The 19,755-nt window shown below is 43.7% G+C and overlaps 1 protein-coding gene across 2 annotated transcripts in view; it reads left to right on the forward strand.

Annotated features, from left to right (window-relative positions):
* The first annotated feature begins 12,828 nt into the window (after nt 1–12,828).
* LOC134338237 (synaptotagmin-like protein 1) overlaps nt 12,829–19,755 on the forward strand; it is a 72,681-nt gene continuing 65,754 nt past the window's right edge. The window contains exon 1 of one of the 2 annotated variants that reach the window (XM_063033938.1): nt 12,829–12,952. The gene's annotated coding sequence lies outside the window, so the exon portion shown is untranslated. The remainder of the gene's footprint in view (nt 12,953–19,755) is intronic. The other variant, XM_063033939.1, reaches the window with a different exon arrangement.

Raw genomic sequence — 19,755 nt, forward strand, 5'->3', positions numbered from 1 at the left:
AATGTTATGCCCAATGTTGGGTCAGATTTTGCATTGTTAAACTTGAGCTATACCTTCTGGGTCAAAATACTTTCATTCACAAAGATCCTAAAAGCATTTCTAATTGTATTCATTGTGGAAAGTGGTGCATCAGGAATTTAGTTTCTCTCAATGACAACTCTCTATCTTCAAATTCAATTTTCAATGTTATCATTCCCCTGTTCTGGTCTCCCATCAGAGGAAATACATTTCCCTTATCTACCCTAACAAATCGTAGGAAGATATGGTATGCAAGCAAGCCCTTTGAGCCACCAAGTCTGCATCAAACATCAATGCCTCATCCTACATTAATCACTTTTTAAAATCTCCCACATCCTGATCAATTCCCCCAATTTCCACCACTCATCTACGTTCAAGGGGCAATTTACAGTGGCTAATTAACCTACCAACCTGCATGTCTTTGGGGTGTGGGAGGAAACCAGAGCACCCAGAAGAAACCTACATAGGCACAGAGAGAATGCGCAAACTCCCCACAAAGAACACCAGATGTCGGGCTGCATTTCCACTAGCCGTGCCTCCGAGCGTTTAATCGTTTAATTGTTTTAAAGAACTCCATTAGAGTATTACATAATAGTTTCTGCAGCCTCCTTATATTATCTAACTCTCCACCATTGTGGAGAATGTGTGCTGCTCTACTTCCAAGGACAAGAAAACCTTCCTAAACATAAGAGATTCTGCAGATGCTGGAAATCTTGAGCAATACACACAAAAAACTGAACAAACTCAGCAAGCCAGGCAGCATCTACGGAGGGGAATAGGCAGTCGACGTTTTGGACCAAGATCCTTCATCAGGACTAGAAAGAAATGGGGCAGAGGCCGGAATAAGAAGGTGGGGTGGGGAGGGGGGGTCAGAAGGGTCTTGTCCCAAAACGTTGACTGTCTGTTTCCCTGCAGAGATAACATTCCTGACGTACAGTACCTTGAACTGAACAGAATATTGTAAAGCAAGTCCCAATGATTTACCCCTAGCTCATCATGTGACATTTTACCATTTAAACTCACTGTGACCCTTTGTCCTGAGGTCTGAACTCATCGTGGCTCCACTTTCCACAGATGCTTTAAATTTATCAAATCTGCTCAAAAGTGTATTTTAATTCTGTGTCTGAGGTCCTCCGATGGTCAGGGTCAACCATGGATATTGCTTCCTAGCTGTCTACATGATATGCAAGCCAGGGCAGTATGGAGAGCAAGCTGTTGCCTATGCAGCAGGCTCCCCCCTCCACGCATCTGATGAATCCAGAGCAAGGGTAGAGACTGATACAGATTGGCAGGAGTTTCCGTCAGCGTTGAGTTCAATGTAGGGCTGCCTTAGGGACTCCAGCTCTGTATTTTTCCGCAGGGCTTACTCCTGAAGATTTCCCCGTGAGTAGGTATAACTGCAAGGCAGTGGAGATTTGAGATAAGAATTTTCCTGCTCCTAGAGGGTCAAGCTAGCAACTCAGCCTCATAAAAAAACAGAAAAAATCCTTAAAGAAGTGGCAAGGTTGCCGCCTGGGGCACCCCAAGGTGCAGAAAGAAACAACAATAATAAGTCTTACAGGCACTCTCCAGGTTTCAAACCTCCAACTTATTTACAGCTCTTAACAAGTGACTTCAGGTTTATGGACTCAATTTCATTCTGAATGCTGATGCTTGCTTTGTTGTTTGCACGTTTTGTTTTTTTTTTCCTCTCGCTGCGCGTTGGGTGTTGGTCTTTTTTTTTAATTGGTTTCGTTCGGGTTTCTTGCTTTGTGGCTGTCTGTAAGCAGATGAATCTCAAGGTTGTATATTTTATACATACTTCGATAATGAATGTACTTTGAACTTCAGTACGGATTCACTGGCTGCTCCGGGGCTGCAGTCATTTCTAGCACCGGGAACTCAGTCTGCAGCAGTATTTCTGACTTGTTCACTGTTCTGTTTACCGATAGTTCACAGCAACAGAATGCTGCTGTAACCTAGCAATGATCCTTATTGCAAAGGCTTCCTAGGCAGACCTTTAGGTAATTTAAAATAATTATCATCCTTCTATAAACCAGACCCCTTAATTTAAAGGCCAACAATCCACCAGCAACACACACAAAATGCTGGAGGAACTCAGCAGGTTAAGCGGTATTTATGGAAATGAATAAACAGTCGACGTTTCGATCAGAGGCCCTTCTTCAGGACTAAGAAACAAGGGGAAAGGTGCCAGAATAAAAAGTTAGGGTTGTCAGGAGGGAAAGGAGGCGAGCTGGAAGATGATAGGTGAAGCCAAGTGGGTGGAAAGGTCAAGGGCTGGAGAAGAAGGGATCTGATAGGCTGCATCAGGAGTACCAATGCAATAGATGACCCCAGCAGGTTCACAGGGTGAAGTGTTGCTTCACCTGGAAGGACTGCTTGGGGCCGGGAATGGAGGTGAGGGAGGAGGTGTATAGACAGGTGTAGCATTTAGGCTGCCTGCAGGGACAAGTGCCTGGAGGGAGATTGGTGGGGAGGGGCAAATAGACAAGGAAATCATGGGGGCGGCGATCCCTGTGGAAAGCAGAGTTGGTGGGAGGTAAAGAAATATTTCGTGGTAGGATCCCTATGGAGAAGACGGACATTACGGAGGATATTGTATTGGATGCGGAGGTGGTAGTTAAAGACAAGAGAAACTCTATCACTGTTAAGGCATCTCTTCAGAGACGGATCCACTAGGTTTTTAATTATGTATCTGTCTTTTGGTGATAACTCAGCTTGGAGCCTTTAGCCTCTCAGCAAATATTTCACTGTTAAGGATTTAGTCTAATTTATCTTTTTCCAATTCAAAGTAGATGACTTCATCTCTTCCCACATTTGTACTCCAGCAGCCACACACTGCTGTACTCCATTTATTGATCACCTTTTGCAATTTTCTTTACTGCCTGTCATCTTCTATTATACTGTAACTCACATTACACCACTCAAGATCAAGATCCTCTGACATTAGTAGATCCATCTATCTTATCACAGGAATATGACACCAGTTTGGTTTTGTCATTCCAGGTGTGAAGTGATCCAATCCCTATTTTGTAAGTTGCTGGCAGGCAACTGTGTATTAGTTAAGGGTGTGTGCATGTGTGTTGTAACTTCAGTTGTTACGTACCCTGTAACTGGGTTGCCAAACCAGCAGAAATGGATCACTCAGTTGGAGTCTGGATTACTAGATCTAAGAAAGTTTTATTAAAGAAACAAGCAACACAGAAATCGAAAGGATAATAAATGCAACAGTTCAGCAATGATAAACACACATGTGCACAGAATTAAGATAACAGGATCAATCAAGCTCTATCGTTTGTCTAGGGGAAAATGACCAATTTCAAAGTGATGCAAAGTCCAGTTCAATTTAGTTCAGTTCGCAGTAATCGTTGCCATGGCGATGGACAATGTGGGGGGAAGGAGAGAGAGAACAAGAACGAATGATCATTCAAAACGGCTTCCACACACAGACCTGCGATATTGCTCACAAGCAGCTTTTGGGCGGGTCCTTGGTGATGTCACCTGAGGTCACTGACTGTGACCCCTCCTCCAGATGCGGTCGATCCTCTGCAGTGAACCCGGCACCCAAGCAAGGGTGGACACACACCGGGTTCCCACCGATCGTACCTTTCCACCCTGTGCGTCTATGGCTTGGTTCCGCAACCAGCCTTCCAAAACGACTCCCGCCGACCTGCAGGGGGGTGGCCACCGCTTCCAGGGTCTCATTACCTCGTGGTGTCGTGTGTGTCCTGCCTTAGCGAACCTGTCCCTTTTTATCCCCCGCTGGGGTATCGCCTGTCCATCACTTCAAACAGTTCAGGGTTCAAAGGGGGAGCCGCTCTAGACAGCTCTCTCTTCCGTCCCTTCATTACACATCTCCAAATGCTGCTTCATTGTTTTCCTTATCTCTCTCTCTCCCGAAGACAGGTGGCAGACCAACTGCTGATCACACAGGACAGCTAACATCTATGTGTATTCTTGTCACACAGTGCATAAATGTTTCAAACTCACAGTGATTTTCAAAGATACTAATATCATACTTAATAAAGTTTGTTCAGGTTTCATTCCTTTACCCTGACTTTAGGGCAGGCTGCTAGCCTGAGACCTGAATTCAGAACGAAATGAGACTTCTGTTTCTATGCAATACTGATTTCACATGTAATACGCTGTAAGGTTTCACTGCTAACGTAATTTTTTTTTGTAGCAGCAGTGTTTGGATTATGGCTGGAGTTAACAGGACTATGGCTACATGTTAGCCAATCAGGATTTTGTTGCCCTGTCTTGTGATTCTGGAAGCAGTTGATTTTGCGGGCTTTTGCGAGAGGGAGAGAGAAGACGCAAATGGAGAGATTTGGTAGACTGGCGGATGGGGTGGACTCGGAGCGAGGGTCCGAAGGGCAGTGACGATCGAAGGAGGACCAGTGAAGGGGAAACTGTGAGCTCCAGCTTTGTGCACAGACTGTTTAATAAGATTTGGGCCCTTTTTCTTTTATATTTTGTTTCTCTACTAACCATATAGTTAAAGTAAGAGTTATAAAGTTTAATCGTTTAATCGCATACTGTGTACTGTTTGTTATTCCGGGGTACTGACTTGTAACAGGGGACACACCGCGCAGCATTCATTAACTACAATTGAGCCTTGCTATAGTTGGGAAAGTGGAGATAAATTACTTGCTGTGTTTAAAAGGAAGGTTTTGCGAATGCCCCACCCAGAACAGAAGCTGGCACAATATTTAGAATTTCACAATTCCACCTCACCCATCCAAAAGAAAAGGAGATCTTTAAGCTATGCAAATGCATTGGATGTACTTAAAAGTTATTAAGAAACTGCAGATGTACAAAAACGGTGAGCTGGCAGAGCAGCATATTAACAAACTATGAAGCTAGATGCCACCAATAGTTAATGTAATGCAGTCCCAATCAATTTTGAAGTCTGATGCCTCTGTATTTTTACAAATTACAACAGGTATTATGTAAATTAAGTGAAATAACCAATTTCCAGGACTCAAACAATTAATTAAACATCAGATGTTCCCCTCCCCACATGCCAGCTTCTGTTCTGGATGGGGCATTCCAAAAACCTTCCTTTTAAATATAGCAAACACGAGGAATTCTGCAGATGCTGGAAATTCAAGCAACACACATCAAAGTTGCTGGTGAACGCAGCAGGCCAGGCAGCATCTCTAGGAGGAGGTACAGTCGACGTTTCAGGCTGAGACTCTTCATCAGAACTAACTGAAGGAAGAGCCCTGACGAAGGGTCTCGGCCTGAAACATCGACTGTACCCCCTCCTAGAGATGCTGCCTGGCCTGCTGCGTTCACTAGCAACTTTGATGTGTGTTTTCTAAATACAGCAAGTAATTTATCTCCACTTTCCCAACTATAGCAAGGCTCAATTGTATTTAACCCTGAGCAGATATTATTAATACACCAAGAATATCATAATCCTGGGGCACTCTCAGCTACTTATAAAAGGACATTTACTTAAGGTTATAATTGTGCGGTGATAATCATTTAAGGTTTATTTTATACTGATAACTGTAACACATCTAGTTTTTATTGCTCGCCATATTTAGGGACAATAAGACCAGAAGATATAGGAGCAGAATGAGGCCATTTGGCCCATCGAGTCTGCTCCACCATTTCATCCTGGCTGATCCACTTTCCCTCTCATCTCCAATCCCCTGCCTTCTCCCTGTATCTCTTCATGCCCTGACTGTTCAAGAACCTATCAACTTCTGCCTTAAGTATACATAAAGACATGGCCTACCCAGCTGCCTGTGGCAACGAATTCCGTAGATTCACCACTTCCTAAAGAAATTCCTCCTCATCTCCGTTCTAAAAGGACATCCTTCTATTCTGAGGCTGTGACCTCTGGTCTTAGACTCTCCCACCATAGGAAACATCCTCCCCACATTACCTCTATCGAGACCTCTTAAAAGGCATTTAGACAGATAATTGAATAGGGAAGACATTGAGGGATATGGATAAAGTGGGACTAGCTCAGCTTGGGAACAATTGGGACTTGTTCAGCACAGAGTAGTTGATTCCTTGCTGTATTAATCAATAGGCCGCAGAAAATTTATTGCTTGTTTGTAGGGCTGTGATTCCATCTCTTTTAAAATTAAATATGAGTAACCACTAGCATGAAATTTATATTTATCTGACAATAGGTTGGAGGTCATAGATTAAGGGTGAAAGGTGAAAAGTTTAAGGGGAACATGAGGGGGACTTCTTCACTCAAAGGGTTGTGAGAGTGTGGAACAAGGTGCCAACACAGGTGGTGCGTGGGAGCTTGATTTCAATGGTTAAGAGAAGTTTGGCTAGATACATGGACACCAGGGAGGGCTAAGGTCCAGGTGCTGGTTGACAGGAGCTGCAATTTAAATGGCTTCATGTGGACCAGATGAGCCAACTGGCCTGTTTCTGTGCTGTACTTTTCTATGGCTCTATGACTCTACACTAATAAGAACTGGGGATGGAGTTTCAAATACTATGTCTTAATCATAACACGTAAATTCCCTACCTTCTTCCATTACCTTTGCACCATACTTCTATAATCTGAAGAAAAGAGGCAAACTATTCTCCAGCTCCGAAGCAAGTTTGATATTTAGGCCTTTAGTGCTGTTAATTTAGCAAATATAAAACATCAATACTAGTGTAATTTTACTCCACCCTCCCCGCAAGCTTCATTTCAGCTTATAACTAAGGTGATTAGGGGTTACCAGGACACTTAAGAAATCATATAATCTTCCTCTGTGTCACTTAAACTTAAAAAGAAGGGTTTGCTCAGTCAGGGGCTCTAAAACTGGCAGAGAGAAACAATTTGCAAACCAGATGATAAGTTGTTATCACACTTAATGTTTACTTGGCTCAGCTCTGCTCTGCACTGAACTGAAGCTGTGGCCTGCTCCAGCTCCAGTGACACTTGGCTTTGTGTCTTTGATAAAACCTCGGTTCTGAATGCTATTTGCTTGCTTTTATTGTTTTCATGATTTGTTTCTCTCTCTCTGCACACTGGGTGTTTGAAGGTGTTTTTTAAACAGGTTCCTTTGGCATTCTTTTGTTTTGTGGCTGCCTGTAAGGAGGCAAATCTCAACATTGTATAATGTATACATATTTTGATAATAAATGTACTTTGAACTTTAAACTTTGGAGTAATTTTAAAGGGCTTCAAGAAAATGGAAATCTTCAAATATCAGCCCTTAAGATTCAGATGGTGACAAGACAGGTTAACAAACAAAAACATCTCCATTGAACCTACGCCTTGCAAATCCATGTTGGCTCTCTTTGATGGGGTGAACATATTCAAGACACTCAGTAACCTTATCCTCCATTACAGACCTTAATAATTGCCTAATGACAGATGTTAGATAATGTGGACTATGATTCCCTAGTTTCCCACTCTCATATTTGTTAAATAGCAGAAATAGAGGAGCTTAGGAGGAGACAATGACGCCTAATTGCAACTCCTTTGCTTGCATCTTCAGAAACAGCTCTATTTCCATCTTTAATATCTCTATTTTTCCCTTTCAGTGTTCTTTTGAAGACCCTGACCTGGAGTTACACGCAGTTCTTTGTGGGAATGGGACCAGCTCTCGGGGTTTCACAACTGGCCGTTATTCGATATACCAAAGATGCTGCCTAATAGATTAGCTTCCCTTTGGGGTTCTGGGATCTCATGGCTCTGGAGATGGGCAGACCAAAGGTCGATGTCTCGGCAGGAAATCAACTTGTCGTGGGAGACGGAAGATCTCTGGCTGTGTGCCCAGAGACCCGAGATCTTTGGGCACAGAGCTTGGAAAAAGTGACGTAATGGACTTATAACATCATAAACCAGCGAGTTGTTTGTTATGTCTCCCCTCTCGCTGTGAAATGGAGACAGCTCTTTCTCCCTTATTAGGGAGAGAGAGAGCCTGTAATATGTCGAATACCAGGTGAACGAGTTGTCTTTGCTGTTGCTTTTCTGCACGCTTGAGTGCTCGGTGGTAGGTGCCGATACTTTTTATTTGCTGGTGGTGGGTGTATTGTTGCTTTTCTGCTGTTTACGCGTGGGAGGGGGGAGCTGGGGGGGTTTTGGGGTTCTAACATTTAACTGTCATTCATTCTTTGGGGGCACTCCTCTGATTTCGTGGATGGTTGTGAAGAAAAAGCATTTCAGGATGTATATTGTATACACTTCTCTGATATTAAATGTACCTTCAAAACCTTGAAACAAGCAATTTTCCAAACAAAAAATACTTAAGGAATTGAGGCAACCCTGGTGAGTTATAGTTAAGGTATCTGTAATGGTGGGATTCTCCCTGCCACAGCATACTAAATCCACACCCAACCATACAAGTGCTTACAGAACTTCTTTTCATGATAACTAAACTTTGTCTAGTTATGAGTAGACAGATGTTGATGCAAGACTAATAAAGATTGCAAAACTACATATATCCTGTAAAACAATGCATCACTGGAAAGCAATAGCAGTTTCTCCGGAGTTGAAGAGAGCCCCAGCCACAGCCACAACTTCTTCAACTCTCCAACCACAGCTTCTTCTTTCTTTGCCCTTCTTTTATTTTATTTATTGAGATACAGCGTAGGTTAGGCCCTTCAAGCACCCAACAATCCCCAGTTTATCCCTAGCTTAATCACAGGACAATGTACAATGACCAATTAACCTTCCAACCGATCCGTCTTTGGACTGTGGGAGGAAACCAGAGCACCCGAAGGAAGTCCATGTGGTCACGGGGAGAACGTACAAACTCGTTATAGGAATTGAACCCAAGTCACTGGTGCTGTAAAGTGCTGTGCTAACCACTACGTTGCCATGTCACCCACTTTATCTTCTCTATATCTTGTGATATATTACTAACATTTTGTTTCCCATCTACAGTAAGCGGCCATATTTGTTAAGGAAACTTAAGGTCAACTCTATCAAGCTGGTGGGACAAGGTGCAGCTAACATTGCTTTAAATTTCAAATGGGTAAAGTCCTAAAGATAGACTTCAGAAGTAGTTTATCTTATAACTGAGAGAGACTACTTCTGAAGAAGCAACTGTACTCCTGCCACTCAGAATCAGAATACTCCTTCCATATTCTCCTCGTGTTCCTATTCTGTCATTCTTCTTTCCCAGAAAACAGTCATCTGCATATCCTACAATACCTAGCATGCCTGTAATCAAGTTGTTTTTTGTCCTCTTGAAGATTCCCAGAGCTGATGCAGTCCTAAAAGGAAGTTTGTTACATTGAAACACCTTAGGCCAGGGGTAGCCAACTTGGGGTCTGTGGTAAACCATATATATGTTGTAACTGGGTTAACTGTCTGGACACGCCCCTCTGCTGACTGCCCCTGTGGCTCCTCCCACAGGTTCCTGTATAAATGTGTTTCGCCTTGCCCCTCCCCCTCAGTCCAGGGACAGACACTCACCATGGAGGTCGTATTGCACAGCCAATAAAAGCCTTTCAGTATTTTACCTAAACTCAGTCTTTTGGAGTTATTGAAGGTGCTTCAGGGTCCATGGACCCCCTTTGGTTAATGGTAGGGGTCCTTGGCATAAAAGAGTTGGGAACCCCTGCTTCAGACTGTCCTGAGCAATTCAATCTGCTAGTAAGTATGTAGCATGTCAAGGGTTGTGGAGATCTGTTTTCCTCCAGCTGACTGAACAAATTAACAATCGAGGAAGAGTTATCTATCTACCTTTACATCTCTGTATATGCTGACTTTGTAATTCAGAATCAGAATTGTGTTTACTATCACTGGCATATGCCGTGAAATTTGTTAACCTTGTGGCAGCAGTACAATGCAATACATGATAATTGAGAGAAAAAGAAAACTGTCAATTACAACAAGGGTAGATACATTAAATAGTTAAGTTCAATAAATAATGCAAAAAAATAGGAAATAAAAGAAAGTAGTGAGGTGGTGTTCAATGTTCATCAGAAATTGGATAGCAGAGGAGAAGAAGCTGTTCCCGAATCATTGCGTGTTTGTCTTCAGGCTTCTGTTTTTCCTCCCTGATGGTAACAAAGGGAAGAGGACATGTCCTGGGTGATGGGGGTCCTTAATGATGGATGCCGCCTCTCTGAGGCATTGCTCCTTGAAGATGACCTGGATGTTATGGAGGCTAGTGCCCATGGTGGAGCCGGCTAATTTTACGACTCTCTGCAGCTTACTTCGGTCCTATGCAGTAGCCTCTCCATACCAGACGGTGATGCAGCCACTTAAAATATTCTCCATGGTACATCTGTAGAAATTTGTGAGTGTTTTTGGTGACATACCAAATCTCCTCAAACTCCATTTTCTTGCATTCTTTGCTACTGCATCGATATGTTAGGTTCTGGTTAGATGCTCAGAGATTTTGACACCCAGGTACACCCATAGATCCTGACTGGAAACACCCAACCAGAAAACTCAGTAGATCAATGATCCTGGATTTCCATAGTCTCTTCAAATCTTTCGCAAACTTTCCTTCGAAGTTTGTAAGTTTCATTTATGTTTTGAAGAACCAAGACGTGACATTGGCTTACAACACTTCACACTTTAGCCTCACATATCTCTATCACTATGACCCTTCCATGCTCTCTTTCGTTCAGCATTTACTGACAACGCGGAAGCTAACAGCATGATTGATCCATCTAGGTCATAATCTTATTTATCTAGTTCATTTATATAATGCATTTTCCTATTCTTTCTAATAGGTTTTACTTTGCTTAGTGACTCAAATTTGCCATGGTCTTACCTAGCTTTCAAATGAACTGTTGATAAGTGTCCCATGGTATCACAACAATGACTAGGGTGCTCTTTAAGTTTGCATTCATTAGCTCAATGATGTGTGCTGTTACAATAATAACATCTTCTCAACAATTCAGTGTAATATCAGAGAATGTATATAGTACACAACCTGAAATCCTTACTCTTCAGGTATATTTTCCCTCTTCGTTAAGATGCCCAGAGGTAATCCTTAACTTGTTAATGGTTTGTGCTTTAAATCATGTGCCTGCTTTAGCACTGAACAATGTTAAACACTTGCCCAACGTTTATCCCTCTTGTGTTTGTTGATGTCGTGTTGGGGATTCAGTGTCACTAGGCCCTGTCACTTTGGAATGGTCCTTGCTTTGGTCCTGGTTCTGCCCAACTTGCCTTTCTTACGAGCCGGAAGAGTGTATTAGGTATTTCCCTGTGCTCGTGTGTGCAAGATGGGGAGTGGGAGGGGGAGTCAATGACACCACAGGCTTAGCATTGTGTATGTCAGGGAGTGGGGTAGAGTGGAATGAGTCTGTGGGGTGTTGACTCCGGTCGGGGGGGGCTCTTGGCTCAGGGTAAATTTGTGGGCTTTTCTCCATGGTTGATGGAGTGTTTTCCATCGTGGGATGTCATTAGCGATAGGGGTGGGGTGAGGGGTTAGACGGGAGTAGGGGCTGGAGGGGAGAGGGGGTTATGGTTAGGGTTATAGGGATGGAAGAGAGAGAATGCCGAAGGGGAGAGGGGTGGAGGAGAGAGGAGAATCTAGGAGCGAGGGGTGTGGGGGTTAGGGCTGTTAGGGGTAGGATTGGAGGATGGAGGCGAGGGGGTGTGGCGGTTAGGGTTGAGGATGAAGGAGAGAGGGATGTGGAGGTTAGGATTGGGGTGGAGGAGAGAGACATGTGGAAGTTAGGGTTGGGGATGGAGGGGAGAGGGATGTGGAGGTTAGGGTTGTGGAGGAGAGAGACGTGTGGAGGTTAGAGTTGGGGATGGAGGAGAGAGGGGTGTAGAGGTTAGGGTTGGGGATGGAGGATTAGGGTTTGGGACTGGAGGAGTGAGGGGTGTGGAAGTTAGAGTTGTTAGGAGTAGGAGGGGTAGGGTTGGGTGATGGAGGAGAGAGGGGTGTGGAGGTTTGGGCTGTTGGGGTAGGAGCGGTAGGGTAGGGTTTAGGACTGGAGGAGTGAGGGGTGTGGAGGTTAGGGTTGTTAGGGGTAGGAAGGGTAGGGTTGGGTGATGGAGGAGTGAGGGGTGTGGAGGTTAGAGTTGTTAGGGGTAGGAGGGGTAGGAGGGGTAGGGTTTGGGACGAGGAGAGAGGGGTATGGAGCTTAGGACTGGGGATAGCAGCAGGTTTAGGGGATGGAGCTGAGAGGCTAGAGGTACATTTCACATACTGGCAATAAAGTGATTCAAATTCTGATCTGATTTTCTTACCTCTGAGCACACAATCATGATTTCTTAAACTATAATGTCTGGCAATGCCTCCTTCAAACACGTATTAGGTGTGCAGTGTGCAGTCTGCCTCTAACATCCCATATAATCCACAGCATTTTCACCTGGCTGCTGAGTCCAGCTGTTAACCACCAGTTGGACCATCTTCAGGCAGTGGGCATTCATGGTGTTCGGCTACTTTACCTACATTTCTAATTTACTATCAATTGTGGTCAACTTGGCATTGATGCAAACACAAAAGTCATGTTATTTTGACTATTCAGTGGTTAAATATTCTTGGAAAGTAATAGGAAACTGAAGTTGAGGCCAAGATCAGATTATCAATGGTCTTACTGGATGGCAGAGAAGACTTTGTGGGCAAAATGACCATTCTTTCTTTATTTCTTACGTTCTTAAGCTAAATTCCCTGCTACAATGAGATCTGAGTGATAGGAATGACTGATCCGTGAAGAATTCCATTTAATCTCTTCCATTCCACCACCACCTTCATTCCCACTAACTTTAATTTTATTAAGATTCCTCGGTGGTATGTACGAGTAGTTGAGTGCAACACAATAAAAGTTCTGTTTAAACTCATTCCTTATCTGACAGAAATCCAGTCCTGTTTTTCATTATACTCTCTGTGGTTAGATTTCCTATCTTTGGTGTCATAACCTGACTCTGCTAATGCAAACAAAACCTCAGAAAATTTTAAGCCATTGCATCACTGCTTTTTGGAGCCTTACCATTCTGGAGCCCTCCGACACATGAATCGCCCGATTTGCCGAAATGGATCAGGTAAATGCCATTGTTATACTAATCAAGCTCACCTAAGCAATCATCCAACGCTGATCCAGGAGTGTTTTCTTGTTACTTTGCAGTTTGTTGAGGCCACCCGTTGGTTCAGTCTGCTGATTGTTTATTAGGCCCCACAAGGTAATGAAGTTTGAATTTTAAAAAAAAAATCTGCAGATACTGGAAATCTGCAATAAAAACCGAAAATATTGGAAATGTTCATCAAGTCGGTTAGTATTTGTAGAAAGAGAAATAGCTGACGCTTCAGGTCCTGGACGTTGTCAGTTTGTTAAAAGTTTTGGTAAAGGGCTTGTAAAAGGAAACTACAACTTCAACAGAGGAACAGGGTAAGCGCTACTTGCAAACAGATTAATGTATTAAGAATTGAGAATGATATTGTGTGTGATTCTGAGGGTAACTAACTCAGAATGTCAAGGTGAAAGTCAGTGTTTATCAACTTATGACAGATTGTTAACAGTGTTGATGTCAGTGGGACTTAGTATTTAGGTGTTTACTTAAATTTGTGTGTGTAGGTGGAAGTGAATATGTTCGGGTTTGTGGTTGCATGTTTATGAGTGTGTAAGTACAGTTGTGTTTCTTTGTGTGTATTAGAAGATGACTTCGGAATGTGTTTGTGAAGAGCTGGAGTGTCTGTGGGTGTGTGCCTTCTAGAGCGGTGCCAGTGACAGGGGTGGAGGGCACGATGTGAGCCTTTAAAGCCTAAGAGGCGGAGTATAGAAGTTTTGCTGGCAGCTTGCTGTGCCGAACTTTCTCTCTCCTTGGTATTGCGGGGCTGCAAAGAAAGGAGCCATCAGGACCATCACAGAGTCTGCTGAGCGAGCCTCCAGATGGCTATGGACCAAGAGGTGTGACCCGCAGACCAATACTAATGGGACACAAGCCAGGCCTGATCAATTCTGGCTGGGTCACCCCAGCGTGAGTGTCTGATGTTGAAAGACCTGAAACACCCAGTGACCTCACTGATGATGTCTCCCAGATCATCCTAGCATGTATCTCAGCAACAACAGAGTGGGAGATTCAAATTAGAAGATTGATAGCTGAATTTCATTCTACTAAGAGTGCTATTGGAAATATGTTATATTAAGGAGATCGAAAACATTTGTGATTAAACTATAAATAAGATTAATATACCCACTTATCAGTTAGTTGTCTAGCATGGATCTTTGTTGACCTTTTGAATTAAGTTTTACAAAAATGTGTTTGATATTGCGGAAATTGGAACAGTAGGTGAGATTTCTCTTCAACACTTTGACTTCAGGGTACCTAAGAAACTCTGGTTCATGGAGGATGCAAAGTGGCCTGATATTGAACTCCAATAGCTTTATTGGAACTTTAAAACTCTCAGGAAATGGTCGAGTAAGGAGTTGTAAAGTTGACTTCAGTCTCGGAAATCAAGACAAATCATGATGGCAAATCTGTGGGCCTTCCTTTCATATTATGGGGAGCTGCAGGCATCTAGGTTCTACCATTTGGATTGAACCTTGTGAATATCGCTCAATTCTGGTGCTGACTAATGCAAACAGGTCAAATGAGCGGATGGGTGGCAAATGGAATTCGGTTGGCAATAGGTTTGCAATAGGTAATAGATATGGGCTACCGAATTAAGCAGAGTTCAAGAATTTAGGACAGAAGTTCTTCTTTATCTCTACTCCATGCCCATTTTGTGTGTTTGCTTTTCCTCTACTGTTTTTTTGAGCATTATTCCTTTCATTGTTTAACCTCTTCTTATTGAAGGAGATTTTTTTTCTTCCCTTCTTCTTTCATCTTTAGCTTTTCCAAATTCTGAGGAAATCTCATTGATCTGAAAACTTGGCTGTTCCTCTCGTTAAGATGTTGTATGATGTATGCACTTACTGCAATTTCCACTTTTTAATTTCATCTTTCCATGGGTTACTGCAACACTTCCTAGCTCCAAATATTGGCCGGTACTATGGCCCATTTATTGATGTTATGTAGCTCTGGTGACCTGGAATCCACCTCAGGTGCCTTTGGCATGGAGTTTGCACATGCAGACTGTGACCATGAAGGTTACCTTCAGATGTCCTGCTTTCCTCTTTCACCTCAAAGACTGACAAATAGAATTTTCCCTTAGTGTAGGTAGTTAGTAAGAGGGTTATGTGAGTGTTGATAAACATATGGTAATAGGTGATAATAATAAGAGAATGGAAACTGGGGAACAGGAGATGAAATTTATTGGTAGACATGCGTATGTTTTTGGAGTTGTGGATAGTGCAGAAGATTGTCATAGAAGATTGTCATTAGAATGAGAGATTGACAGGATTCAAAGCTGGGCTGAGAACTGGCAGGTGAAGTTCAATTCCAACTGGATAAAGAATTCCAAGGATACTTCATCCTTTGAGTGAAGAAATTTTGTCTTCTCACCTTGACCAACCTCTCATTTTGAGATTGTGACACATTGTTACAGATACTCCAGCAAGGTAGAACATCAATTCCTCCTCTACCTTTACAAGCTCCTTCAGATGATACTTTTGAAGAGCATCATTCTTCTGAACTCTAGAATAACCCTAGTCTGCTTAAACTCCCTGTAACAAACCCGCCTTCTCAGGAATCCTATCTTCCCTGCATTCCCTCAATTACAGATAGCTGTTATTCAGAACGCCTGCAGTAACTCAACTTTGACTATAAAAAGGATGTTTACCTTGGGTGTATTCATGATTGGAACCAGCCCCTCTCTGGTATGTCTTCCTTGAATTCCTGCACTTTTCCAATGAAACCCAAGAAAATGCACTTTATCTTTGAACTGAGCACATTATAGTCACAGTCATACTTTATTGATCCCGGGGGAAATTGGTTTTCGTTACAGTTGCACCATAAATAATAAATAGTAATAGAACCATAAGTAGTTAAATAGTAATATGTAAATTATGCCAGTAAATTATGAAATAAGTCCAGGACCAGCCTATTGGCTCAGGGTGTCTGACCCTCCAAGGGAGAAGTTGTAAAGTTTGATGGCCACAGGCAGGAATGACTTCCTATGATGCTCTGTGCTGCATCTCGGTGGAATGAGTCTCTGGCTGAATGTACTCCTGTGCCCAACCAGTACATTATGTAGTGGATGGGAGACATTGACCAAGATGGGGTGCAACTTAGACAGCGTCCTCTTTTCAGACACCACCGTCAGAGAGTCCAGTTCCATCCCCACAACATCACTGGCCTTACGAATGAGTTTGTTGATTCTGTTGGTGTCTGCTACCCTCAGCGTGCTGCCCCAGCACACAACAGCAAACATGATAGCACTGGCCACCACAGACTCGTAGAACATCCTCAGCATCGTCCGGCAGATGTTAAAGGTCCTCAGTCTCCTCAGGAAATAGAGACGGCTCTGACCCTTCTTGTAGACAGCCTCAGTGTTCTTTGACCAGTCCAGTTTATTGTCAATTCGTATCCCCAGGTATTTGTAATCCTCCACCATGTCCACACTGACGCCCTGGATGGAAACAGGGGTCACCGGTACCTTAGCTTTCCTCGGGTCTACCACCAGCTCCTTTGTCTTTTTCACATTAAGCTGCAGATAATTCTGCTCACACCATGTGACAAAGTTTCCTACTGTAGCCCTGTACTCAGCCTCATCTCCCCTGCTGATGCATCCAACTATGGCAAAGTCATCCAAAAACTTCTGAAGATGACAAGACTCTGTGCAGTAGTTGAAGTCCGAGGTGTAAATAGTGAAGAGAAAGGGAGACAAGACAGTCCCCTGTGGAGCCCCAGTGCTGCTGATCACTCTGTCGGACACACAGTGTTGCAAGCTCACGTACTGTGGTCTGCCAGTCAGGTAATCAAGAATCCATGATACCAGGGAAGCATCCACCTGCATCGCTGTCAGCTTCTCCCCCAGTAGAGCAGGGCGGATGGTGTTGAACGCACTGGAGAAGTCAAAAACCATGACCCTCACAGTGCTCGCTGGCTTGTCCAGGTGGGCGTAGACACGGTTCAGCAGGTAGACGAATCCTCAACTCCTAGTCGGGGCTGGTAGGCAAACTGGAGGGGATCTAAGTGTGGCCTGACCATAGGCCAGAGCAGCTCCAGAACAAGTCTCTCCAGGGTCTTCATGATGTGGGAGGTGAATTCCACCGGTCTGTAGTCATTGAGGCCGCTGGGGCGCAGCGTCTTCGGCACAGGGACTACTGAATCAAGCAGCGAGTTCAATTGGCATAGAAATTCTTCTTTACATCCTCTCCTTGCCCATTTTTTGTGTTCTTTACTTTTCCTCTACTGTATTTTAAGCATTATTCCTTTCATTGTTTAATCTATTCCTAACGAAGGACGTTTTTACTTTTTCCTTTCCCTTCTCTAACATTTCATCTTTAGCTTTTCCAACTTGCTTACTTACTGCCCGTAACGCTGCTGGCGTTTAGGGCCGCAATGAAAGTCCTCTGTCTCTGGTGCTGTTCTGGATTTCCTTCATCGTGTAAGTAGCTGGGTTTTCACTACTGTCAGTCACATAAGTCTCAGGCAGAGACCCAGCAATACCATCGCACTCAGATGCAGAAGGATTCTTCATTGCTGTTTCTGTAACTGTTTTGATTGACCAGTCAGGGTTGTTAGTCCTGAGCTGAACCCTGGAACCTGGTGGACCGCAGGACTATTCTTAGTCTGGCCTCTACCCTTTGACCTGTGACCTTCCTAAGAGTCAAAGTATAAAGCCCTGACTTCAGCCAACGTAGCTCGCTGGGTCATTGAGGCACACAAGCCTCCAAACCCAACAAGGTATGGTCCTCTTGGAGGCATCTTTTCCAAGTTCTGAGGAAATATCATTGATCTGAAAACTTCACTGTTCCTCTCCAGCATGATGTATGTGTTTGCTGCAATTTCTGCTTTTTATTTCATCTCTCCATTTTGTAGAGCAGGGGTAGTAATCAGAGTGGTGAACACACCTAACCAACTGTGCATTCAGGTTTGTAATTCTTAGAATGAGCAGCTAGATTTAAGATTTTGCTTAAACAATCAACAACAGCAAAGGTGTTATGATGGGTGTAAAGTCAGAAGTGCCAGCTCCTGAAATTTCAGTGTGTGGTTGTATACAGATGGAGGAATCGGTTTCATTTAAATTGATACTGAAACACCAGAGTCCCACTTTTGACTGGACTGCCACTTGTACATGGTGACCTCACCGTTGAATAGATTCTGAAAGAAGTTTCACTCCATCGAAACGTTTGGCAGCCTTGATGCGAGAAAAAGAAGAGGTGAAAGAGCAGGTTTAGATTCTCCTGGTTCTTTGAGACAGGAAGTAATGGGAGTACCAAGGTGGTGAACCCAGTTACTGCCTCAGTGTCCTCAAACGGGTGAGATATAATGTGGTTGGTAGCCACATCACACATTTTACTATGAGCAATACAATCTTTTAGACTCAACTTCCCAAACATGTGACCTCTACAACCAAGAATTCCAAGGGTAGCAAGTACATTGGAACAGATTACTACAAGGGGCAGAATTAGGCCATTTGGCCCATCCAGTCTGTTCTGCCATTTCATCATGGCTGATCCATTTTCCCTCCCAGCCGCAATCTCTTGCCTTCTTCCCCATATCCCTTCATGCCCTGATCACACAGGAATCTATCAACTGCTGCCTTAAGTATACCCATTGACTTGGCCTCCACAACCCACTATGGCAATGAATTACACAGGTTCTCCACCCTCTGGCTAAAAAAATTCCTTCTCATCTCTGTTCTAAAATGACGTCCCTCTATTCTGAGGCTGTGCCCCCTGGCCTTAGACTCCCCAGCCATAGGAGACATCCTCCCCACATCCAGTTTATCGAGGCCATTCAACATTCGAAAGGCATTCAACATAACCTTCTGAATTGGAAATACAGCACTGCTCTTCATTATCACTGAGCCTAAATATTGGGGAATCCCCATCCAAGTATATTGTGGGTTTTAGTTATTTTTATTTATTGAGATACAGGACGGAACAGGCCCTTTCAGTGCGGTAACTCCAGCCTAATCATGCATCCTGATACTTCATCTTCACTGCCTAGCTGACCAGGAATGAATGAAGAGCCAATGAAATGGCAGCTGCTGTTGACCTGTTGTGACGGTAGACAAACTGGAGCAGATCCAAGTTGCTTCTCAGGCAGGGGTTTGTTTCATCACCAGCCTCTCAAAGTACTTCATCACAGTGGATGTAAGTGCTACTGGACGATAGTCATTGAGGCAGATCGCCATGTTTTTCTTCAGGCACCGGTATTGTTAAGGCCTGCCTGAAGCAGATGGGTACCTCAAACTGCTGAAGCAAGAGGTTAAAGGCATCGGCGAGCACTTCAGCGAGTTGATCTGCACAAGTCTGCAGTACACAGCACTGAAGCAAAGGCCGATGAAAAGAAGAGAGCTGAAAGAGGAGCAGCCATAGTGTGAATGGGCCAGTGTTAAGAATGGTCAGGCTTTGGCTCAGCAGGTGGAGGCTAAGTGTGCCCATTCGCTTGGAATCATTCAGTTGATGGCAGAACTTAAGCTTAAGAAGTTAGAGCCAAAGATATAACGAGTGTAGGCAGGTTGGTAGTTCAGGCAGTGGAATACTCCTTCTGTCCGACGTGGGATGCAGGGTACCTAATGGTCTCCCTGATGACTACATCTGCAGGGCGCACCCAACTCCAGCTCCTGAAGGACAAGGTCTAGGAACTGGAACTGGAGCTGCTCAAGACCATCCTGGAGGCGGGAAAGCTCATGGGTAAGATTTTTCCTGAGGTGGTCATACCTACAGCGTAGGCTTCAGATAGTAGATGGGTGAACACCAGGTGAATTAAAGAGAGTAAGCAAACAATGCATG

This window comes from Mobula hypostoma, chromosome 26 (genome assembly GCF_963921235.1).
Source record: "Mobula hypostoma chromosome 26, sMobHyp1.1, whole genome shotgun sequence".
NCBI lineage: Eukaryota > Metazoa > Chordata > Chondrichthyes > Myliobatiformes > Myliobatidae > Mobula > Mobula hypostoma.